The 8,263-nt window shown below is 40.2% G+C and overlaps 1 long non-coding RNA gene across 1 annotated transcript; it reads right to left on the bottom strand.

Moving 5' to 3' along the window:
* Positions 1-3,800: 3,800 nt before the first annotated feature.
* LOC116760715 lies at positions 3,801-7,722 on the bottom strand. The gene is made up of 4 exons (XR_004351814.1): positions 7,608-7,722; positions 6,377-6,426; positions 5,735-5,819; positions 3,801-3,874 (listed from the first exon to the last, which is right to left on the bottom strand). It is a non-coding gene; the product is annotated as an uncharacterized LOC116760715 (long non-coding RNA).
* Positions 7,723-8,263: the final 541 nt, after the last annotated feature.

The raw sequence follows: 8,263 nt of genomic DNA, 5'->3' as shown, positions 1-8,263 counted from the left end.
CAGCCCCATGGCAGGCAGCTGTGCTGAAGTTCCTGGAGCAGCTTGCACACAGCTTGTGGGATCCAGGGCAGGCAAAAAGGATGCTGTCCTCTAAATATTGGAAATCTATGCACTGCTCACTGATTGCTGTTTCTGATCACAGAGGTGCAGACAAAAAGGCAGGCAGCCATTGTTGCTCCTCCACACATTGTTGCAAGCCCTTCCAGCTGAAATGAGTTCCAGGGAATTTAAAGGGCCAGCCTTCTGCCCCTACCCCCTTCATTTTTCACTTTTCCCTCTTTCAGAAACCAGACGTTAAAGATTAGGACATTCAAAAACAACTATATATATGGGGAAAATTAGAAAGTGACCATGCATGACCAGGGAAAGGCTCAGAAAAGAGCTGATAAGACCTTAAGTTTACAACTCAGCCTGACCCTCAGCATAAAGACACCTGACACAATTAAAAACAAACATATAAACAAAAACAAAACACAAGAATAATGACAAAAACCAGCAAATCCTGGGCAAGAGGGAGAATCTGACTTCCAAAGTTACCACATTATTAGATTCAAATGTCCAGTGTGCAAAAAAAGCACATGGCATACAAAGAAACAGGAAAGTACAGCTCATTTAAAGGCAAAAAATAAATCAACAGAAACTCTCTCTGTAAAGACCTAATGGCAGATCTCCAAGACAAAGACTTAAATCAACTGTCTTAAAAACGCTCAAAGAATTAAAGGAAGATATAGAAAAACTCAAGAAGATGATGTGTGATCAAAATGGAAATATTATTAAAGAGACAGAAGATCTAAAAAGAAATCAAAAGGAAAGTCTGGAGCTGAAAAGTACAGTAACTGAAATGAAAAAATTCACTACAGGTAAAGGCAGGTTTGAGCAATCAGAAAAAAGTATCGGCAAACTTTAAGATAGGAAAATGGAAATTATTAAGTATGAGGAACAGAAAGAAAAATGATTAAAGGAAAGCAAACGAATCTATCTATGTTATTGCAAATGGCAAAATTTCATTCTTTTTATAGCTGAGTAGTATTCCATTGTGTACATGTACCACATCTTCTTTATCCATTCAGCTATCAATGGACATTCAGGCTGCTTCCATATCTTGGCTATTGTAAATAATGCTGCAGTGAATGTGGAGGTACAGGTAACTTTTCAAGTTAGTGTTTTCATTTTTCTTTGGATAAATACCCAGAAGTGAGTTGATGAATCCTATGGTAGTTCTATTTTTAATTTTTTGAGAAACCTCCATACTGTTCTCCATAGTGGCTGTATCAATTTACATTCCCACCAACAATGTAGGAGGGTTCCCTTTTCTCCATAGTCTCTCCAACACTTATTTCTGTACAGCACAGGGAATACAGTCAATATTTTATAATAACTTTGTATGGTGTATAATCTATAAAAATATCAAATTACTGCATTTTACAACTGGAACAATATAATATTGTAAGTCAACTATATTTCAATAAAATAATAATAAAATAAAATTTAACCATCACCAATTAAAAGAAAACAAGTGAACAAGGCCCAAGGAACCTGTGGGACACCATTAATCTAATCCAGTAAAACTAAGATGTGCAAAAAAATATATAGGAGCTTTATTTTCTTATCCTTATAACTCAATCTCTTCCAGATTAAACAATCTATGTCTGGTAAATGCTCAGTCTTTCAAACTGCCTCCCTCTTTGTTCCTACAGGAAGTGTCATCTTAGGGTACATAGGCACTGATATGACTTCCTTATGGCAAATGTTGGGAGGATGGGGGGATCTTGGATCCCATTCACCATCTGAGTTCTTGCTGGTTCCTGCTGTGGGACTACATCTAGGTCCTGAACTGATATCTGCTGAAGTGAAAATGGACCTATCTGTCTTTGGGACATTGTGCTGGCATTCACTGCTGAAGTCAATAAGAGCAGCCAATTATCTCTGCTCTTGAACTCTTTCATATCCCCCATTATGTTCTTTGACTAGTCCTCAGACCTCCATACAATCTAGTCCCACTCCATTACCTCTCTGGCCTCTTCCTTGTCACTCTTCCCTTTGCCTAGCCTTCCCCAAGCACATTAATCTCCTTGCTGTTCCTTAATGCACCTGGCATGTTTCTACGTCAGGGTCTTTGTACCACTGTTCCCTCTGTTTGGAAGTCTTGGCTTGCTCCCTCACTGTATTCAAGCCTTTGCTCCGATGTCATCTTCTCTTTACACATTCCTTAACCATCTTATTTAAAACTGAACATGACTCCTGAGCTCCCACACTCCCTTCTTGCTTTATTTTATCCATGACAATCAACACTATCAAATATATCATATGCTTTGCTTATTTGTTTGATTTATTATCTGTTTCCCTCCTCATGAATGTAGGTTCACTGTAGAGGTTAGGGCTGATAAATAGTGCAAAGGACTCAGAATTGATATGGTATCTGCTCCATGACCTTGGGATTCAATGAAGTGCATCAATGCCTTAAGTAAGGATGAGCACTGAATGGTACAATAAACACCTCATATGATTTGGGGTGGGATCAAGTCAGTATCAGGCCACCCCCCATCCATTCATGTCCTCCACTTTTCAGATTTCCATAACTGTCCTCTTCTCAGCCTCTACTGGCTTTTGTTTTAAAACTCCAAAGGTACTAACAAATGACAAAGATGTCTTTTTTTTTTTTTTTGCAGTACACGGACCTCTCACCGCTGTGGCCTCTCCCGCTGCGGAGCACAGGCTCCGGACGCGCAGGCTCAGCGGCCATGGCTCACGGGCCCAGCCGCTCCGTGGCATGTGGGATCTTCCCGGACCGGGGCACAAACCCGTGTCCCCTGCATCGGCAGGCAGACTCTCAACCACTGCGCCACCAGGGAAGCCCAGATGTCTTATTTTTTTATCAAAAATTTATTGAGGGCATACATACTTAAACTTTTGTGTTAGTGAAGGTAATTCTAGCTGCTATAACAAAAACATTTCAACCAAATAGAACCTATTTCTCACTGAGATGATCAACCCGGGGTGGCTGGTGGGTGGGGTTTTACCCACAGAGGGATTTAAGAGCCCAGGCATGTCCCATCTTATGGCTCCACCCTCCCTGTCAGTTGCTCAGCATCCAGTTAGGAGAGGAAACAGAGGAGGAAAGAGACAGAGCAGTTGCCTAACCACCTTGACCACACACATCACTTCTGCTCACATACCATTGGTTAGAACTAGATCATGGGATAACTGGAGGCAAGAAGCCATGGAAATTGCAGTCTCTGCCTGGGCAACTCTTTCCCTGTGCCAATTCTATGCCATAGAAGGAAAAGCACAGATCTTGGGCAGTTAACTATTTCTACCATGCGTGTTACATGATATGTAAGCATTTTCACATACATTGCTTCATTAATTCTTTCAACATCTTCATAAGTTATTAAGATCATTCCTAGTATACAGAGAAGGAGACTGATACCCAGAGATAAAAATTGAGGCTTTAGAATGTGACTCCATTTTTGGAGATTTGCATTTTTAATATAGTCTTTATGGAGATATAACTCACATACCATACAATTCACTAATTTAAAATGTACAAAGCAATGGTTTTTAGTATGTTCACAGAGTTGTGCAACCATCATCACGATCAATTTTAGAATATTTTAATCAGCCCAAAAAGAAACTTTGTACTTTTTAGCATTTTCTTCCCATTTTCTCCTCAGCCCCTTCAGCCCTAAGCAACCACTAATCTACCTCCTGTCTCTATAGATTTGCATATTCTGGACATTTAATATAAAGGAAATCATACAATGTGTGGTCTTTTGTGACTGGCTTCTTTCACTTACCTTCATGATTTCAAGGTTCATCTGTGTTGTAGCATGGATCATTCCTTTATCTCTTTCTATTGCCCCAAAATATGGCACTGTATGGATAAAGCACAAATTTGTTTATCCATTCATCACGTGATCAACACTTGGATTGTTTCCATTTTGCCTATCATGGATAATACTGCTATGAACATTTGTAAACAAGTTTTTATGTGAACATATGTTTTTATTTTTCTTGGGTATATACCTAGGAACAGAATTGCTGGGTCATATGGTAATCCACGTGTAACCTTCTTGAGGAACTGCCAGACTCTTTTCCAAAGTGGCTGTGTCCTTTTACAATCTCCCTAGCAGTGTAGAGGGTTCCCATTTCTCCACATCCTCCCCCTACACTTGTTATTATTCCTCTTTTTTATAGTAGGATTTGCATTTTGAGAGATGACTACTTTGGTCAACTTCAAGACTTAGAATTATGGTTCAGTTCCCTCAGTAAGAAACTAGATAAGGAGAGAGGGGCTTAGGAAACATTTGAAAGGATTTGTTTTCTGTGCTCTTTCTCCTAGGTACACATACCTTATCCTGCCATCTGGATCCCCAGGAACCTGAAGTGGTGGCACTCCATGAGTGCTTACCCTTCTTGGGTTTACCCCACGTTCCAGACTTTTCCTGACCACTCCTTTCTTGACACCCCACAATAAATAATTGGATGCAGAAAGTTTTAAGCCTTTTTGTTCTGACCTATCCATGTCGACCCTGTGGACTTTCTGCTCTGAGAATATTTTGACCCCTGTGTTTGGGAGTTAAAACTTTACATTAAAATTATGCATACATAGATTAAAGTACTCATTAAGAAAGTATTTCTAGAGCCATAGTAATTTCTATTAAGCTACTATAATTCCTTGATAAAATTTTTATTCCCAGGCATTAAGATATTTCTAATTTTTTTCCATTTTAATTTTTAATTTACTGAAATTCTTTTCATTGGAATCAATTATTTTCCACATAAGGTTTAAATGAAAATGTTATTCAATGTGGTTTTTCTCCTTATTGCTCATATCAAATTTTTACTGATTATAGTTTCTGCAATTGCAGCTTTTCTTTTATAGCCATTATTTGTACCAAATCCAACTGTCTCAGGTCAAATTATTCATACCTAAACTTAGTCAAAAAATGGGATTCTTCTGTCAATTTTTAGGCAATAATAAATTTTAACATGTTGTTGGCAGTTTTATTTAGTGTTGATTACTTCTGCCAAGTCTAATTTTTCCCTGTTTAACGTTTGCGTGTTTCAATGTGAGCATCAAGACACGATTCTTCAGATTTTCATCTCTAACAAATTTTATCATGTACAGTTTTCACCACTGTCATTTTCTTTTGTACTGATTATTCCTGCCAATAATATTTAGTAGGAAATGGATAAAGGACTGACAGTTGGAAATTTTTTTCTTTTTAGCTAATTAATGAGAAAACTGTGAGAAGTTTCCCTCCGCTATTTCAAAGTTGTTCTGCTCTCTGGAATTTCTCTGTATTGATGACTTAATTCTTTAACGTATTCCCAGTCAAGTTGGGTATTCTGTACTAACCACTCATGGTGATGGCAGAGCAATGAGCAAATGGTGGGATTATCATATCCTTGGGTCAAACGTCCCTGGATCAGTATAATCCTGGGTCACAAAGTTAATCTGTTCAATGTGTTCTATACCTGATTCATCACTGGAATCAGCTGGGGAACTTCTTTTAAACATACACGTTCCTAACCCACCTCTTCCATCCCTATCTGTCCCAAGTCAGCAAAGTCTCACTTTACATGTCTGAGATAGGCTCCCAGCAGCTATTTAATTTTTTTAAATTCCTCTAATGATTCTCATATCTATCCATGGGAGTCTTCTGGGCTAAGCCATACCCAGAAGGGGGCTGTCCACATGAGCCTATGTCAGAATACTTTTATAACTTACCAAAAAAGAGAAAAAGGACATTAAGGAGGAAAAGGAAACTGCTGGTAGTCAAGAAACAGTGGATGGGTGCGCTCACTGGAAGGTCCTGGTAAAGATATAAGAGGCATACAGGCAGTGGTCGTCAATTTGGAGGTCAAGAGAAGGAGATGGAAGTAAAGCAGCACCGTTCAGAGTCTAAGTTCTCAAACCTTAGGCACTATTGAGCCTTCCCTCTTTTCTGGTCCTCGTTCTGCTTTGCTTGGTTGGGGGGAGACTTTTAAGGCTGGGCAAGATGGTGCCCTGCTCAGTGACTAAATTGTCAGTAACCTGATAGAGCAGATGTGAATCTCAGTCTACAACTTCAGGTGGGAAAGAAATAGAAGTTCGTTTTCTGTGATTCAACTTATTTTCTATTTTTGAGATGCCCATTCATTGTAGGAAGGAAAATAAGTTCAGTCAGTTCAAGGTTTTCCTTCTCTTACCCCAAGGTGGGTCAAAAGTAGGGTAGTGGACCAGTAGTTTTAGTGCCAATGTGTTTTGAATGGAAGGCTACTATGTCACCTGCAGAGGCAGATGGATCCACACCCAAAGTTTGGTTCAGATGTTGCTACTGATGCTGCCACACATACACACCAAAACGGTATAAAAATGTTTATTACTTACATAATTGGTGTCTGTGTCTGGGGTGCACAGGATAGGCTTCTTAAGCAAGTCTGAAATAAAAAAGCAAGGAAATGAGACTGGCCTGGGCTTTTATTGTGGTTAGGGTTTGGGGCTGGGCATGAGAGTCCCCATGCAGCAACGTCTTGTGGTTTGGCTGGTGCCAAAATGGTGAGCACCCAGGCTTTTTTATCAGCTTGTCCAGATGTGGGGCAGAAAGGGAAGAGGAAGAGGTAAGGCTTAGAAGGTGTCGGCAGTCAAATATCAAAATATGAAATCAGATTCTTCATTAGAAGGGCATTTGTCTTCGATTTCACTTGTCCACACAGAAATCCTCTGAAGCAACCAGCATCTTGTCTGATCCTTGGTATTTAAGAATAATTATTATTACAGTTATATTTATTGATTAATTAGAAAGTCCCAGGAACTCTGTGTCTTACACGTACATTTCATTTACTCCTGACTGCAATCTTATGAGACAAGTACTATTATTATCCCAATTACAGATGAGGAAAGTGAGGCACAGAAGTAATGGCGTCTGGGACTTCCCTGGCTGTCCAGTTGGTTAAGTCTCCGTGCTTCCACTGTGGGGCACGCAGGTTCGGTCCCTGGTTGGGGAACTAAGATCCCGCAAGCCGAGTGGTGTGGCCAAAATAATAATAATAAAAAATAAATAAATATAAATAAATAAATGTTTAAAAAAAAGAAGATGTAATGGCATCTGCCTGCTGCTGGACTCAGGCTGTCTGGCTTCAGATTCTGTGCTCTAACCTCTGCATTATATCTCTCTCTCTTGTCTTCCTGGTCCCTCTCATCCTACCAGTACATGATAAAACTGAGCTGCTTTGGTGCACAGGAAGTTCCAAGAGGCTGTCTCTACCTCTAGAGTTTCCTGCTTCCATGTGAATCTAATCCTGGAAGCAGGGCTCTAAGCCCACTCTCCAGAAATGGGTCATCCAGGATCTGGGCAGAAATCAAATGGCACTTTCAAATTGGGTAATTTAAGGAGAACTCATAAAGGAACTGTTTACAAAAATATGGGAAGAGTTTAGGAAAAGCAACAGAGAATGGGACAGGGATCCATTACCACCCTACACCCCAGCCTGAATGAATGAGGGGAGGAAGTGGTTACAGGAACCAAGAAAGTGAGTTGTGGGGAGAAGGCCATCTGAGAGGACCTGTGGCCTTTAGTTGAGGAGCACAGCTGGGAAGACGAAGGAATAAAAATCCTGACCTTACTTTCCTCCTGCTCTCCAGATCTCTTGCCAATGTCTTCTACTAGCCAAACCCAATGGAAGAATGGAAGGAAAGGAAACTGTCGATGCAGTCCATATGGACAGCCACCCAGGGCACCAGGAAGGATGAAGGATGGGAAGTGGATCTGTGGGGTAAAATGTAAAATGTCCATCATAGGCTTACCGATATCTATGCTTTTATCACTCCTCCTCCCTCTCTTCTCTCCCCAGTCTAGGTAAAAAACAAACAGACAAATATATATATATTCAGGAAGCTGGCAGGAGCAGAAAGGAAGCTCTTTTCTCTCTCTCTCAATTTCTCTCTCTCCCAGTCTCTCTCTCTCTCTTCCTTTGCTCACCCTCTCCATTTCTTAGAAACCCATTCAACTGCCAATATTAGAGGGTCTGCCATATATTGGCTTAAACACAAAAAGGTTTACATGGTTCACATAAGTAGTTTTATGACCCAATGAGCCATCGAGAACCCATCTTTCAGCTCTACCATCATTGACATTTTCGCTTTCATCCTCACTCTGGTTGTCTTATGGTTCTAAGATGGCTGTTACTGCTCCAAGCATCACATCGGTACATCTGTGTAGTAGGCAGAAAGAAGGATAAAGGAAAAAGAGGAAGAAACCCCCCCCCCAGAAATGCA

Source organism: Phocoena sinus, chromosome 10 (genome assembly GCF_008692025.1).
Source record: "Phocoena sinus isolate mPhoSin1 chromosome 10, mPhoSin1.pri, whole genome shotgun sequence".
In the NCBI taxonomy this organism is placed as follows: Eukaryota; Metazoa; Chordata; class Mammalia; order Artiodactyla; family Phocoenidae; genus Phocoena; species Phocoena sinus.
The sequence above is the reverse complement of the archived record's forward strand: the minus strand, read 5'-3'. Positions and strand labels throughout refer to the sequence as shown.